A 14,656-nucleotide genomic window follows, 5' to 3' on the forward strand; every position below is an offset into this window, starting at 1 on the left:
TTCGTACAGATGCATACATAGAGACAAGTGGATTGTTGCAACGAAGATGAACAGGTTACCCATAATAGTCCTACTTGTTATAGCTGATACCTCTTCCCCAGTGTTGATAAATGTAAACTCTTGTAACAACCCAAACTGACTTATAAGTACTTCCCTGTATTAGTACGTTGGCTAGAACATCAAGTGTTGGATAACTGATACGTGGTTTGCTACACTACTGAAAGCTGGATCTATTGTCACAGCCTCCACATTCCACAGACAGGATACAACATAAAGTTTTTGGATAACTGAGAGGTTGTGGTGGACACTCACAGATTCAACATTCCGGCCAAGGGCCCTGTGTGCGAAGTGACAGGCTGTCCCCCGTACTGCCCTTGGGCCCCGTGTGAGTTTGGGTATTGATTCTAAAAACGCCCCCCCCTCCTGCACTACCTTCCCTTGGTTGTGGATATTGTGCCTTTTGGGTATAGTTGTTGTTACATAACCCTCCCGTTGTCCTCCTATTATGCCTAGCACACAGTGTCCCCCCCGGGTCACCCTGTCCCGTCTTGGCTAAAGGCCCAGTGGGCACAAGTGTGACAGTATGGGTGTGAACAGCCTTTGCAGATGTATTTCTTACACCTGCAGCACGCGGTGTGTGTCTTGGCGTCCTTCTTGGGTGGGCAGAGCTGACACCTCTTCCTCTTACTCGCCTCCAGCCGGGCGGCCGGGGCTGGGTCGGAGGCGGCGGCCGGGCCGACGGCTTGCTCAAGGGCTTGCGGACGAGCCTCGGCGGATACACGCTCGGCCCCGTATGACTTTGACAAGTGCTGAGGCGGCTTCGGTGCGGGGGAGACGCTGCCTTCTTTGGATCAAGGGCTTCACGAGCGCCTTTCCGAGCTGCTCCAGGAACACCCTCCTCTTGTTCCGCTTCCCGGGCATCCAGTCGGGGTTGATCTCTCGCCATATGACAAAGGCGTTGTAGGAGGACACGTCGAGGATGTTGTGGAAGATGACCAGGGGCCAGCGGGCGGTCATCCGTCTGCAGCTGTAGGTGCCGACCACCTTGTCTAGGTTGTCCACGCCGCCCTTGTTGCAGTTGTAGTCTAGGATGAGGGCCGGCTTCCGGTCTCGGCGATCGCTAACGTCGGGCTCCGCGTGCCGCGTGCTCAGAAGCAGCACGTTCTTATTTCTCTTTGCCAGGTAGGACACTAGAGTGGCGGTGGGCGTGAAGGCGAACCTGGAGGACGAGACCTGTCTGCCCTTGGACTGGAGCAGCGCGGGAGGGAGCTCGGGCTTGTTCTTTCGCACCGTGCCCACCATGGTGAGGTTCCTCTCGAGGAGCCGCTGCCCGAGTTCGTAGGAGGTGAAGAAATTGTCACACGTGACGTTGTGACCGCCCGGCAGTCCCTCGGTCAGATCGAGGACGACGCGCGCGCCCTGGTTCTTCTCGGGGCCTCCGCCGGCCGCCTTGCCGGTGTACACTTGCATCTTCCAAGCGTAGCTGGACTTGGCGTCGCAGGCCACCCACGACTTGATGCCGTATTTGGCCGGCTTGCTGGGAATGTACTGTCGGAAAGGACAGCGTCCTTTCGGCGAGGGAGAGGGGAGGGAGAGGGGAGGGAGAGGAGAGGGAGAGGAGATTAGCAGCGTCATACACAGATACATAGACTGCCCGTGCTCTCTACGCTACACGTACAAACACAGATACCAGCGTCATCGTTACCGGCTCACCATCGGGGCGCACTGCGTTTACGTTACACGCAGCCGCCTCCGCCGCCCGTGCTACTGCCGATTGCTACTACTGCCGATTGCTACTACTGCCCGTGCTACTACTGCCCGTGCTCCACGTTGCTACTCTTGCCGATTGCTACTACTGCCCGTGCTACTACTGCCCGTGCTCTCTATGCTACACGTACATAGACAGATACATTGACTGCCCGTGCTCTACGCTACACGTACAAACACAGATACATAGACTGCCCGTGCTCTCTACGCTACACGTACAAACACAGATACATAGACTGCCCGTGCTCTCTACGCTACGCGTACGTACACAGATGCATAGACGGTACCTCTGAACGGGACCAGTTGTTCGTCCACCGTCACTTCGGGCCCCGGGTTGTAGAGGGCCTGCAGCCGCTCCTCCCACAGGTCCCACACCTCTCTCACGGCCGCCAGTCTGTCGGTGGCGAGTCTCGCGGGTCTCGACTGGCGGTCGTCGAATCGCAGCAGCCTCGAGTACTTGTGAAACGCCTTGAGCGGCATGGTGGCGCGGAACACGGTCCTGCCGCTCTCGGCGTCCCACAGGCTGGCCGCGGCCTCGCCTCGGGACCTGTAGACGCCGGCTAGGATCAGCAGCCCTACGTAGGCGCGCAGGTCGGTGGAGTCCATGGGTCGCCAGCCGTCGCCGTATTTTCTCACCCCCTGCAGATTCGTCATGTCCACGATGATCCTTTCTATCGCCGGTGTGACAAACAGACGGAAGGCGGACGCGATGTCGAGCGCTCGCGACGCGGCGTAGGCCGTGGGGCCCGGCGTCACGGCGGGGCAGGGCGGGCGGATGGCGCGGGGCCGGTCCGGGCCGCGATAGGCCACGGAGGACCATTTGATTTTGCCGTTTTTTGACAGCAACGTCTCCCTTTCTGGCTCTGGCTCTCTGGCTCTGTCTCGCTCTCGCTCTCTGTCTCTGGCTCGCTCTCTGTCTGGCTCTCTGTCTCGCTCTCGGCCAGCGGCCGCGTCTCCCTCTCGCTCTCCCTCCGGCTCTTCCTCCGAAGAGGAGCACGACCGCGAGGCCGAGTCGTCTTCGTAGTCGTCCGCGTCGCGCTCGGGGTTGTATTCCTCACCGTCTTCATCTTCCGAAACGTCCTCCTCTTCGGAATCGCAGTAGTCTTCTTCGTCTTCTTGGTCGACGCTGGAGGATATCTGTTCCAGGACCTGAGCCGCGCTGAAACCGGGACTGCGAGGCGTCGTAGGCGGAGGCAACACGCTCGGCGGGGTCGTATTCCTCGTCGTCGTCGTCGTCCTCGTCGTCGTCCTCATCATCGTCCTCATCTTCTTCTTCTTCTTCTTGTTCTTCTTGTTCTTCTTCTTGTTCTTGTTCTTGTTCTTCTTCTTCCTGACAATATTAGTAGGCTCTCTACGCCCTGCTTACAGTCGTAGGCGGAGGGCTCACGCTCGGCGGGGTCGTATTCCTCCTCGTCGTCGTCCTCGTCCTCGTCCTCTTCTTCTTCTTCTTCTTCTTCTTCTTCTTCTTCTTCTTCTTCTTCTTCTTCTTCTTCCTGACGATATTAGTAGCCTCTCTACGCCCTGCTTACGGTGGCCACGTGAATGGGACGAGGCACGCGAATGGACGAGGCGCGTGGTCGGCCCTGCCTGCTCCTTCGGGCCCTTCGGCCCCTTCGGTCCCATCCGGGACGCTCGGCTGGCCTCCCCGTGTGATAGCACCGAGGTCGTGCACTGAGTTGTTGGGGACAACTGGTCCCTGCCGGGGTCACTCAGACCCGGCCCAGACAGAGGGGAACAACTCCTAACACAGGCCCCGGGTCACTCCGACCCAGCTCAGACAGGGGTAGGAGGGGAGGGTTTACAACATACACCTTGCTAACGCCGCCGGGGTCACTCTGACCCCAGGCCCCCGGGACAGAGGGGAACAACTCATAACGCAGGGCCTACAACAGGGCCCGGGTCACTGTGACCCAGCTCAAGACAGGGGTAGGAGGGTTACAACATACACCTTGCTAACGCTGCCAGAGTCTCTCTAACCCACACAGACACTGGGAATCGACTCGTAACGCTGGCCGGGGGTAACTCTGACCCGCCGAGGCAAGGGGAAGGTTGTGTAACAACAGCCATACCCGAAAGGCACAATTTCCACAACCAAGGGAAAGTAGTTTGTAGGGGGGCGTTTTTAGATTCGATATCCAAACTCACACGGGGCCCAAGGGCCCGATGTCTTGGGACAGAGGGCCGTATTCGACACAGGCCCTTGCCCGGAATGTTGAGCGTGTCAATTTTGGGGCAGGACCTTTTACTAGTATCCAGCAGGTGGTGGTGTTGGGTCACTGTGACCCCGGCCTGCCAGGGTCTCTCTGACCCACACAGACACGGGGGAAGCGACTGGTAACGCTGCCGAGGGTCACTCTGACCCCTCTGACGTCACTATGACCCCGCCCACACAGGGGCAGGGGCAGGAGGGTTACAACATACACCTTGCTAACGCCGCCGGGGTCACTCTGACCCCTCTGACGTCACTATGACCCCGCCCACACAGGGGCAGGAGGGTTACAACATACACCTTGCTAACGCTGCCGGGGTCACTCCGACCCACACACAGACACGGGCAATCAACTCGGAACTGCCCGGGGTCGCTCTGACCCGCCGAGACAACGGGAGGGTTAATAAAAAAAATAAAAAATGAACCTGAATTAGGGCCAGACTAGCTACCATAATTTTCTCACATTGCCATTGACAGTTTTTTCTATTGTCTCTTTTTGGTCCATTTAGATTGTTAATGTAGATTATATACAAAAAAAAAAAAAAAATGTATGGTTAAAAATGTTCATGAGAGGGCCTCCCGGGTGGCACAGCGTGCCACCAGAGACTCTGGGTTCGAGCCCAGGCTCTGTTGCAGCCGACCTCGCGCGCGACCGGGAGGTCCATGGGGCGACGCACAATTGGCCTAGCGTCGTCCGGGTTAGGGAGGGTTTGGCCGGTAAGGATATCCTTGTCTCATTGCGCACTAGCAACTCCTGTGGCGGGCCGGGCACAGTGCACGCTGACCAGGTCGCTAGGTGTACAGTGTTTCCTCCGACACATTGGTGCGGCTGGCTCCTGGGTTGGATGCGCGCTGTGTTAAGAAGCAGTGCGGCTTGGTTGGGTTGTGTTTCGGAGGACGCATGGCTCTCGACCTTCGTCTCTCCCGAGCCCGTACGGGATGTGTAGCGATGAGACAAGACAGTAACTACTAACAATTGGATAACACAAAATTGGGGAGAAAAAGGGGGTTAAAAAAATATACAGTGGGGAGAACAAGTATTTGATACACTGCCGATTTTGCAGGTTTTCCTACTTACAAAGCATGTAGAGGGCTGTAATTTTTTATCATAGGTACACTTCAACTGTGAGAGACGGAATCTAAAACAAAAATCCAGAAAATCACATTATATGATTTTTAAGTAATTAATTTGCATTTTATTGCATGACATAAGTATTTGATACATCAGAAAAGCAGAACTTAATATTTGGTACAGAAACATTTGTTTGCAATTACAGAGATCATACGTTTCCTGTAGTTCTTGACCAGGTTTACACACACTGCAGCAGGGATTTTGGCCCACTCCTCCATACAGACCTTCTCCAGATCCTTCAGGTTTCGGGGCTGTCGCTGGGCAATACGGACTTTCAGCTCCCTCCAAAGATTTTCTATTGGGTTCAGGTCAGGAGACTGGCTAGGCCACTCCAGGACCTTGAGATGCTTCTTACGGAGCCACTCCTTAGTTGCCCTGGCTGTGTGTTTCGGGTCGTTGTCATGCTGGAAGACCCAGCCATGACCCATCTTCAATGCTCTTACTGAGGGAAGGAGATTGTTGGCCAAGATCTCGCGATACAAGGCCCCATCCATCCTCCCCTCAATACGGTGCAGTCGTCCTGTCCCCTTTGCAGAAAAGCATCCCCAAAGAATGCTTCCGCGCTTCACGGTTGGGATGGTGTTCTTGGGGTTGTACTCATCCTTCTTCTTCCTCCAAACACGGCGAGTGGAGTTTAGACCAAAAAGCTCTATTTTTTTCTCATCAGACCACATGACCTTCTCCCATTCCTCCTCTGGATCATCCAGATGGTCATTGGCAAACTTCAGACGGGCCTGGACATGCGCTGGCTTGAGCAGGGGGACCTTGCGTGCGCTGCAGGATTTTAATCCATGACGGCGTGGTGTGTTACTAATGGTTTTCTTTGAGACTGTGGTCCCAGCTCTCCTCAGGTCATTGACCAGGTCCTTCTGTATAGTTCTGGGCTGATCTCTCACCTTCCTCATGATCATTGATGCCCTCCTCATGATCATTGATGCCCCACGAGGTGAGATCTTGCACGGAGCCCCAGACCGAGGGTGATTGACCGTCATCTTGAAATTCTTCCATTTTCTAATAATTGCGCCAACAGTTGTTGCCTTCTCACCAAGCTGCTTGCCTATTGTCCTGTCGCCCATCCCAGCCTTGTGCAGGTCTACAATTTTATCCCTGATGTCCTTACACAGATCTCTGGTCTTGGCCATTGTGGAGAGGTTGGAGTCTGTTTGATTGAGTGTGTGGACAGGTGTCTTTTATACAGGTAACGAGTTCAAACAGGTGCAGTTAATACAGGTAATGAGTGGAGAACAGGAGGGCTTCTTAAAGAAAAACTAACAGGTCTGTGAGAGCCGGAATTCTTACTGGTTGGTAGGTGATCAAATACTTATGTCATGCAATAAAATGCAAATTAATTACTTAAAAATCATACAATGTGATTTTCTGGATTTTTGTTTTAGATTCCGTCTCTCACAGTTGAAGTGCACCTAGGATAAAAAATTACAGACCTCTACATGCTTTGTAAGTAGGAAAACCTGCAAAATCGGCAGTGTATCAAATACTTGTTCTCCCCACTGTATTAAAAAATAAAATAAAAAATAAATGTTCATGTTTTACTGTGACTTGTTGTAGGCTCCTAAGGTTAAAAACCAAACCAAATTAAGAAAACTAAACTAAAAAACAATAAACTAAAAAACGAAGTAACTCAGAGTCTCTTTTGGGTCACTTTTGCCAGTCCCAAGCCCGGATAAAGGAGGAGGGTTGGAATTGTGACATTAAAAAAAACAAGAATCGACAGAAGAAAGTTAATTTGCAGTTCGAAACATATTTAGGGTGTTTTTTACTCACTTTTTGTCTCTCCCACAATGTTATTCCTCTCTCCTACATCACAATTACATGCACATGGCCAATTATGCAAATTATGTGATGACGTCATTTAGTGACTTCTAGCGACTTTTAGGACAGACAATAGCTACTTTCCTTACTGAGGAGTTGGAAACACTGCTTGGAGGTTCTTCTTCAATCTTGGAGAATGCCTACTACTAAACACCTCTAACCTTTCTCCGTCTCATCATTTTATTCTGTTTAATTCAGGTATGTAATGTACAAAAGTGCAATATGACTCTCAAAATATTGAGGTAACATGGTTATTTACATAATCCATAAGTTTGGTGATGTTTGAAGGCAATTGGAGAGAGTTTTAATCGAGTTAAAAAACTTGTTGGTATTTTCCCCATCGTAAGTAATGGAGGTGTGCTAGGTTGATAATGGTTTATATGTAAGAAAGGATTTTTAAAAAAATGTCCCACCTTTATTTAACTAGGCAAGTCAGTTAAAACCTTTTCTCAATAGGGGGGGCGCTATTTCCACTTTGTAAAAAATCGTTCCCAAATTAAACTGCCTCGTACTCAATTCTTGCTCGTACAATATGCATATTATTATTACTATTGGATAGAAAACACTCTCTAGTTTCTAAAACCGTTTGAATTATATCTGTGAGTAAAACAGAACTCATTTTGCAGCAAACTTCCTGTCAGGAAGTGAGAAATCTGAAATCGAGGGCTCTGTTCCAGGGTCAGTTTATTCATTTGCATGGAATCTATGGGTCTACATGCACTGCATACGCCTTCCCCTAGATGTCAGTAGGCAGTGAGAATTGGAATGGGGTGTATAGCTCTATCTGAGGCCGAATAAGACCTGTTGGAATGACGCGACCACTCTTTCCTTTCTTCACCATGGCGCGAAAGGGTCACCTGGATTGCGTTCTGAAAAGCTTTCGTTATCGACGTTAGATATCTCCGGCTCTGATTTTATTTGATATATGTGTTAAAAACATCATAAACTAGTTATATTAAACCGACTTATCCTGTTTGGGCTGCAGGGGCAGTATTGAGTAGCCTGGATAAAAGGTGCCCATTTCAAACGGCCTCGTACTCAATTCTTGCTCGTACAATATGCATATTATTATTACTATTGGATAGAAAACACTCTCTAGTTTCTAAAACCGTTTGAATTATATCTGTGAGTAAAACAGAACTCATTTTGCAGCAAACTTCCTGTCAGGAAGTGAGAAATCTGAAATCGAGGGCTCTGTTCCAGGGTCAGTTTATTAATTTGCATGGAATCTATGGGTCTACATGCACTGCATACGCCTTCCCCTAGATGTCAGTAGGCAGTGAGAATTGGAATGGGGTGTATAGCTCTATCTGAGGCCGAATAAGACCTGTTGGAATGACGCGACCACTCTTTCCTTTCTTCACCATGGCGCGAAAGGGTCACCTGGATTGCGTTCTGAAAAGCTGACGTTATCGACGTTAGATATCTCCGGCTCTGATTTTATGTTTTAAAAACATCATAAACTAGTTATATTAAACCGACTTATCCTGTTTGGGCTGCAGGGGCAGTATTGAGTAGCCTGGATAAAAGGTGCCCATTTCAAACGGCCTCGTACTCAATTCTTGCTCGTACAATATGCATATTATTATTACTATTGGATAGAAAACACTCTCTAGTTTCTAAAACCGTTTGAATTATATCTGTGAGTAAAACAGAACTCATTTTGCAGCAAACTCTGAAATCGATGCTCTGTTCTAGGGCCTGCCTATAAATGTCCTTGATATTTATTAGAATACATGCACTTCATACGTCTTCCACTAGATGTCGACAGGCAGTGAGTGAAGAAATGGAGTGTATAACTTGATCTGGGGTCGAATAAAAGCTCTTTGTATGACGTGTCACCAGTTTCCTGTTTTCTGGAGAGCGCGTGAAGGGACCTGGTTTTGCCTTCTGATAAGCTGTCGTTATAGACGACTAATATCTCCGGCTTTGATTTTATTTGATACATGTGACAATATCATCGTAAAGTATGTTTTTTGAATATAGTTTTATTAGATTATTGAAATTTATTCGGGACGTTAGGCGTGTTGCGTTGTGTGCCTTTGTTCAGGAAGGAGAGCTTCGCGCTACTTTGCTAGCTTTCCGTGCTAATTGACTGGAGAAGAGGACATTCTAAATCCAAACAACGATTGTTCTGGACAAAGGACCCCTTGTACAACATTCTGATGGCAGATCGTCAAAAGTAGGACCCATTTTATGATGCTATTTCATATATCTGTCGAACATGTTGTACTAGTAGTTTGCGCCCAGATTTTGGGCACGCTCTCGCCATAACGTAAACTGCATATCGTAATGAAGTTATTTTTAGAATTCTAACACGGCGATTGCATTAAGAACTAGTGTATCTATCATTTCCTATACAACATGTATTTTTTAGTAACGTTTATGTATAGTTATTTGGTCAGAATAGTTGAGTGTCATAAAAATATCCGGACGTTGTGGGAAAAAGATGCTACGTTAGCACAATGTATAACCACTGATTTCAGCTCTAAATATGCACATTTTCGAACAAAACATAAGTGTATGTATAACCTGATGTTATAGGACTGTCATCTGATGAAGCTTATCAAGGTTAGTCAAAAATTATATATCTTTTGCTGGTTTGTTACGATCGCTAACTTTTGCTGCTGGGGAATGGCTTGTGTTTCTGGCTATTGTGGTAAGCTAATATAATGCTATATTGTGTTTTCGCTGTAAAACACTTAAGAAATCAGAAATATTGGCTGGAATCACAAGATGCTTGTCTTTCATTTGCTGTACACCATGTATTTTTCAGAAATGTTTAATGATGAGTATTTAGGTATTTGACATTGGTGTCTGTAATTACTCTGGCTGCTTCGGTGCCATTTCTGACGGTAGCTGTGATGGTAGCTGCAATGTAAAACTGATTTATAGCTCAAAAATGCAAATTTTTCGAACAAAACATAGATTTATTGAATAACATGTTATAAGACTGTCATCTGATGAAGTTGTTTCTTGGTTAGTTTGGTTGGTTCTTGGTTAGTTAGGTTGGTTTTGTGCATGCTACCTGTGCTGTGAAAAATGTCTGTCCTTTTTTGTATTTGGTGGTGAGCTAACATAAATATATGTGGTGTTTTCGCTGTAAAACATTTTAAAAATCGGACATGTTGGCTGGATTCACAAGATGTTTATCTTTCAAATGCTGTATTGGACTTGTTAATGTGTGAAAGTTAAATATTTCTAAAAAATATATTTTGAATTTCGCGCCCTGCACTTGAGCTGGCTGTTGTCATAAGTGTACCGACCTCGGGCTTGCAGCCAGAAGAAGTTATATCAGTTTATATCAGTTGATTGCGATTTTCGGTATTTTGTTTGTTATGCGTTCTGGTGAGTTGGACACTTCCGTGCCGCATGGCCAGCTTTGTTAGCTAAATCGACAGATGAAGACGACATTCTACAACCGAACAACGATTATTCTGGAAAAAGGACACCTTGTACAATATTCTGATGGTTGCATTAAGAACTAGTGTATCTTTCATTTGCTGTCCAACCTGTATTTTTTAGTAAAGTATATGATTAGTTATTTGATTAGATGATGTGAGTGTCAGAAATATATCCGGATTATTTTGTGCAGTTTGGCTAGTATTCACATTGTTCAACCACGAATTGTACCGCTAAATATGCACATTTTCGAACAAACCATATATGTATTGTGTAATATGATGTTATAGGACTGTCATCTGATGAAGTTTGAGAAGGTTAGTGAAAAAATTAATATCTTTTGCTGGTTTATTCGCTATCGCTAACGTGCCTTGAATGGATGCGGTTGTGTGGTAGGCTATTGTAGTAAGCTAATATAATGCTATATTGTGTTTTCGCTGTAAAACACTTAAAAAATCAGAAATATTGGCTGGATTCACAAGATGTTTGTCTTTCATTTGCTGTACACCGTGTATTTTTCATAAATGTTTTATGATGAGTATTTAGGTATTTCACGTTGGTTTCTGTAGTTATTCTAGCTGCTTTGGTGAGACTTGTGATGGTGGCTGCAATGTAAAACTATGATTTATACCTGAAATATGCACATTTTTCGAACAAAACATATGCTATACAATAAATATGTTATCAGAATGTCATCTGATGAAGTTGTTTCTTGGTTAGTGACTATTTATTTCTTTATTTGGTCGAATTTGTGATAGCTATCTATGCAGTAAAAAAATGGTGAAAATATGCGGTTGGGTCTTTTGCTATCGTGGTTAGCTAATAGAAATACATATTGTGTTTTCCCTGTAAAACATTTTAAAAATCGGAAATGATGGCTGGATTCACAAGATGTGTATCTTTCATCTGGTGTCTTGGACTTGTGATTTCATGATATTTAGATGCTAGTATTTACTTGTGGCGCTATGCTAGGCTATGCTAGTCAGCTTTTTTACTGATGAGGGTGCTCCCGGATCCGGGATGAGTACCAAGTAGAAGTTAAGAACAAGTTCTTATTTACAATGACGGCCTACACAGGCCAAACCCGTACGACGCTGGGCCAATTGTGCGCCGCCCTATGGGACTCCCAATCACGGCCGGTTGTGATACAGCCTGGATTCAAACCAGGGTGTCTGTAGTGACGCCTCTCAGTGCCTTAGACTGCTGGCGCCTGAACTTTTTGTACTTTTTTAAAACATCATTTTAGCTCATATTTGTGATGTGACAATAAAATGTGGTAAAGTGTTGATATTTGTACAGAAATAACGTTTAACAGTTCGCTAGCTTGATGCTTACAGAGTTTAGCTTGGCTGGGCACTAGCTAGCCCTAGGCTAGTTGGTTTCGGTCAATGTTAGATTACATGTTGGGGGTTTATAGTGTAATGGTTGTAGCATTGTGTAGCACAGGCCTCCAGTAATTTACAACTTTTTCGAGATTGACACTGATGGTACAGTAAGTTATATACAGTGCATTCGGAAAGTATTCAGACCCCTTCCCTTTTTACACATTTTGTTATGTTAGAGACTTATTCTAAAATGGATTAAATAAAAAAATGTCCTCATCAATCTACACACAATACCCCATAAAGACAAAGCGAAAACAGGTTTTTAGATTTTTGGGCAAATGTATGAAAAATAAACAACATAAATACCTTATTTACATAAGTATTCAGACCCTTTGCTATGAGACTCGAAATTGAGCACAGGTGCATCCTGCTTCCATTGATCATCCTTGGGATGTTACTACAACTTGTTTGGAGTCCACCTGTGGTAAATTCAATTGATATATAAGGTTCCACAGTTGACAGTGCATGTTAGAGAAAAAACCAAGCCATGAGGTTGAAGGAATTGTCCGTAGAGCTCTGAGACAGAATTTTGTAGAGGCACAGATCTGGAGAAGGGTACCAAAAAAATATTCCAGAATTTCAACCATCTCTGCAGCACTCCACCAATCAGGACTTTACAGTAGAGTAGCCAGACTGAAGCCACTCCTCAGTAAAAGGCACGTGACAGCCCGCTTGGAGTTTTCCAAAAAACACCTAAAAGGACTCTGACCATGAGAAACAAGATTCTCTGGTCTGATGAAACCAAGATGGAACTCTTTTGTCTGACTGCCAATCGTCACATCTGGAGGAAATCAGGCACTGATACCCCATTTCATTGATCCACAATCCATAGCTAATGCTGTACAGTGCAATATGAATGTCAATACGCACAATATTCTGACTTGGGAGATGATTTCCCACATCAAAGGTCCCGCAATAAGAGCTACAACGCTAATATTTGTGTAAATTGTTCACAGTTGTGTTCTGTGGGTGTCCCTGAGTAGAATGATACCTATTTTCATTGAGTCACAATCCATAGGTAAGGTTGTGCAGTGAAATAGTATGCCCCCAATGCAATTCTGAAGTCACAGCCACAATGTGATTTCTTTTGTCAAATTAACTAATTATCTTTTGTTGAATTTATATAACACTCCAACCTTGTTTAGCATATTCTAGTCCAAATATGGAATGATTCCACTTTTTCTAATCATTTGCATCACTTTCAATGACTAACTTTTACTTTGAAGGCAAACCGCAAATTGCACTAATGTGGCCAATACTCATTGTGGCTAGCTTCACATAGGTGTCTCGACTCTCACACCGCAGTTGCTTTTGGTGTTGCTACTCGCTGTCATTTCCATTAGGACAGAGGGCAACGCGGCAGAACAGAGGTGGGTGAGCCGTGATTTAAATCTTTAAACGACTGGATATTTGAAGTAAGTGCTTTTGTTGCTTGAACAAGGAACATTGTCGGCCCGGTACAGCAGTCACTGCCATAAAGTACGTTAGCTTAACTAACGTTAGCGTTTCTCGAGGAGTTGGCTAGCTAGCTAACGTTAGATAAACTAGCGAATCAAAAGAGACTAGCAAGTCATATTTTTTCCCACATTTTCCAATTGTATCTCTTAATTAGAAACATTCACACGTTATGTTTTGTGGTCAGTCATAGTAGATAACTAACGTTAATAGTTAGTGGCTACAAGCTAGCTAGGTAACGACGTTGGTTAGCTAGCGTAGTAGCTGGATAGTTAGCCAGCTAACGTTAGCTATCTGGTGTGAGTGAGAATGTAATTGAAGCAGGTCCCTCGCCTTTGTTTAATAACTTAGTCAAGTTATATAGTAAACTATATAACTCATATGAAGATACAGACCAACAGTTGTGAGAATAAAACAGTTGCTAGCTTGTTAGCTAGAAATATTTTTGAAAACCAACGTCTAAAGGATAAAGTGATTGACGTTTTGCAGGACGATTGGTACATGGTCTGGTCCTATTTTTAACCGGGATTTCGTTTAGAGAACCAGTGTGCTCCTCAGAAAAGAACTTGGGCGGGTTCGCATTGGGCGATGAAGGGGAGTGGAGAATGTTTGAAGTATGGTAACCTATGCGGTTCCACAAAGCGCTAACATCCGGTTTTCTGTCAGAGATGCATTTGAGGAGATGGGGAAACTTCATTTGTGTCTTACAAGCCCCGGCCCCATTGTGTACTTTGCCCATGCGTCGGCCACGGGCTGGGCGGTGCATTCTGGGAGATTACGAGACAAGGCGAGCTCTCCTTCAAGGAGGGAATGGGAGTCAATTGGGCGTGACATTACCTACTTTTGAGGAAAATGGGCAGGTTTCTTGATCCATAGCCTGACTTTGAGAAGTGAGTGCGTGACGATTATCTTATCAACCAAGTGACGCAGTATGACAATGTGCACGCGATTGATCAACAGTCTGCTAGCTGAGGCGTTATATGTTCCTCCATACATATACAATATGATTTCTATCTCATTTCTCTAATATCTCTGCTAAGTATTTTACAACTTCCGTTTCTCCTGAAAACGGAAGTAGGGACTCTGCGTAGGCGTCATTTTACACCTGCTATGACCTCTGAGAAGCCAGCAAGAATAAGCAAGACCTTGCAAGAATAAAGCGCTGACCTTGGCGATTTTCCTTCAAAATATAAGTCACGCAAAGATGATAAAAAAATTATACAAATGGCCGACATCACATTTTATTAGGAAATGTTAGCAGACTTAACATTTTGTTTAACAATGTCAAAGTGAATAGCCTTAATAGCACAAATAATATTATAGCATTGACATTTTTTAACAGCATTAAAATGAAGGATTACTGTTATTATGGTAACAGTAATTAAAATTACAAAACATGATGTATAATGCTATTATAATCCATTTTATACATTTTAAATCCCATTGTTATTTAGCCCATTTGTATTACACTATGTT

At 45.6% G+C, this 14,656-nt stretch overlaps 1 protein-coding gene across 3 annotated transcripts in view; it reads left to right on the top strand.

Annotated features, from left to right (window-relative positions):
* Positions 1-12,983: 12,983 nt before the first annotated feature.
* Positions 12,984-14,656, top strand: part of ogdha (oxoglutarate dehydrogenase a) — a 65,472-nt gene continuing 63,799 nt past the window's right edge. For 2 of the 3 annotated variants that reach the window (XM_038989800.1, XM_038989781.1), the window contains exon 1: positions 12,984-13,095. The gene's annotated coding sequence lies outside the window, so the exon portion shown is untranslated. Of the gene's footprint in view, positions 13,141-14,656 lie in introns of all 3 variants that reach the window. The other variant, XM_038989791.1, reaches the window with a different exon arrangement.

The sequence above is a fragment of the Salvelinus namaycush genome, chromosome 1 (assembly GCF_016432855.1).
Source record: "Salvelinus namaycush isolate Seneca chromosome 1, SaNama_1.0, whole genome shotgun sequence".
Classification (NCBI taxonomy): domain Eukaryota; kingdom Metazoa; phylum Chordata; class Actinopteri; order Salmoniformes; family Salmonidae; genus Salvelinus; species Salvelinus namaycush.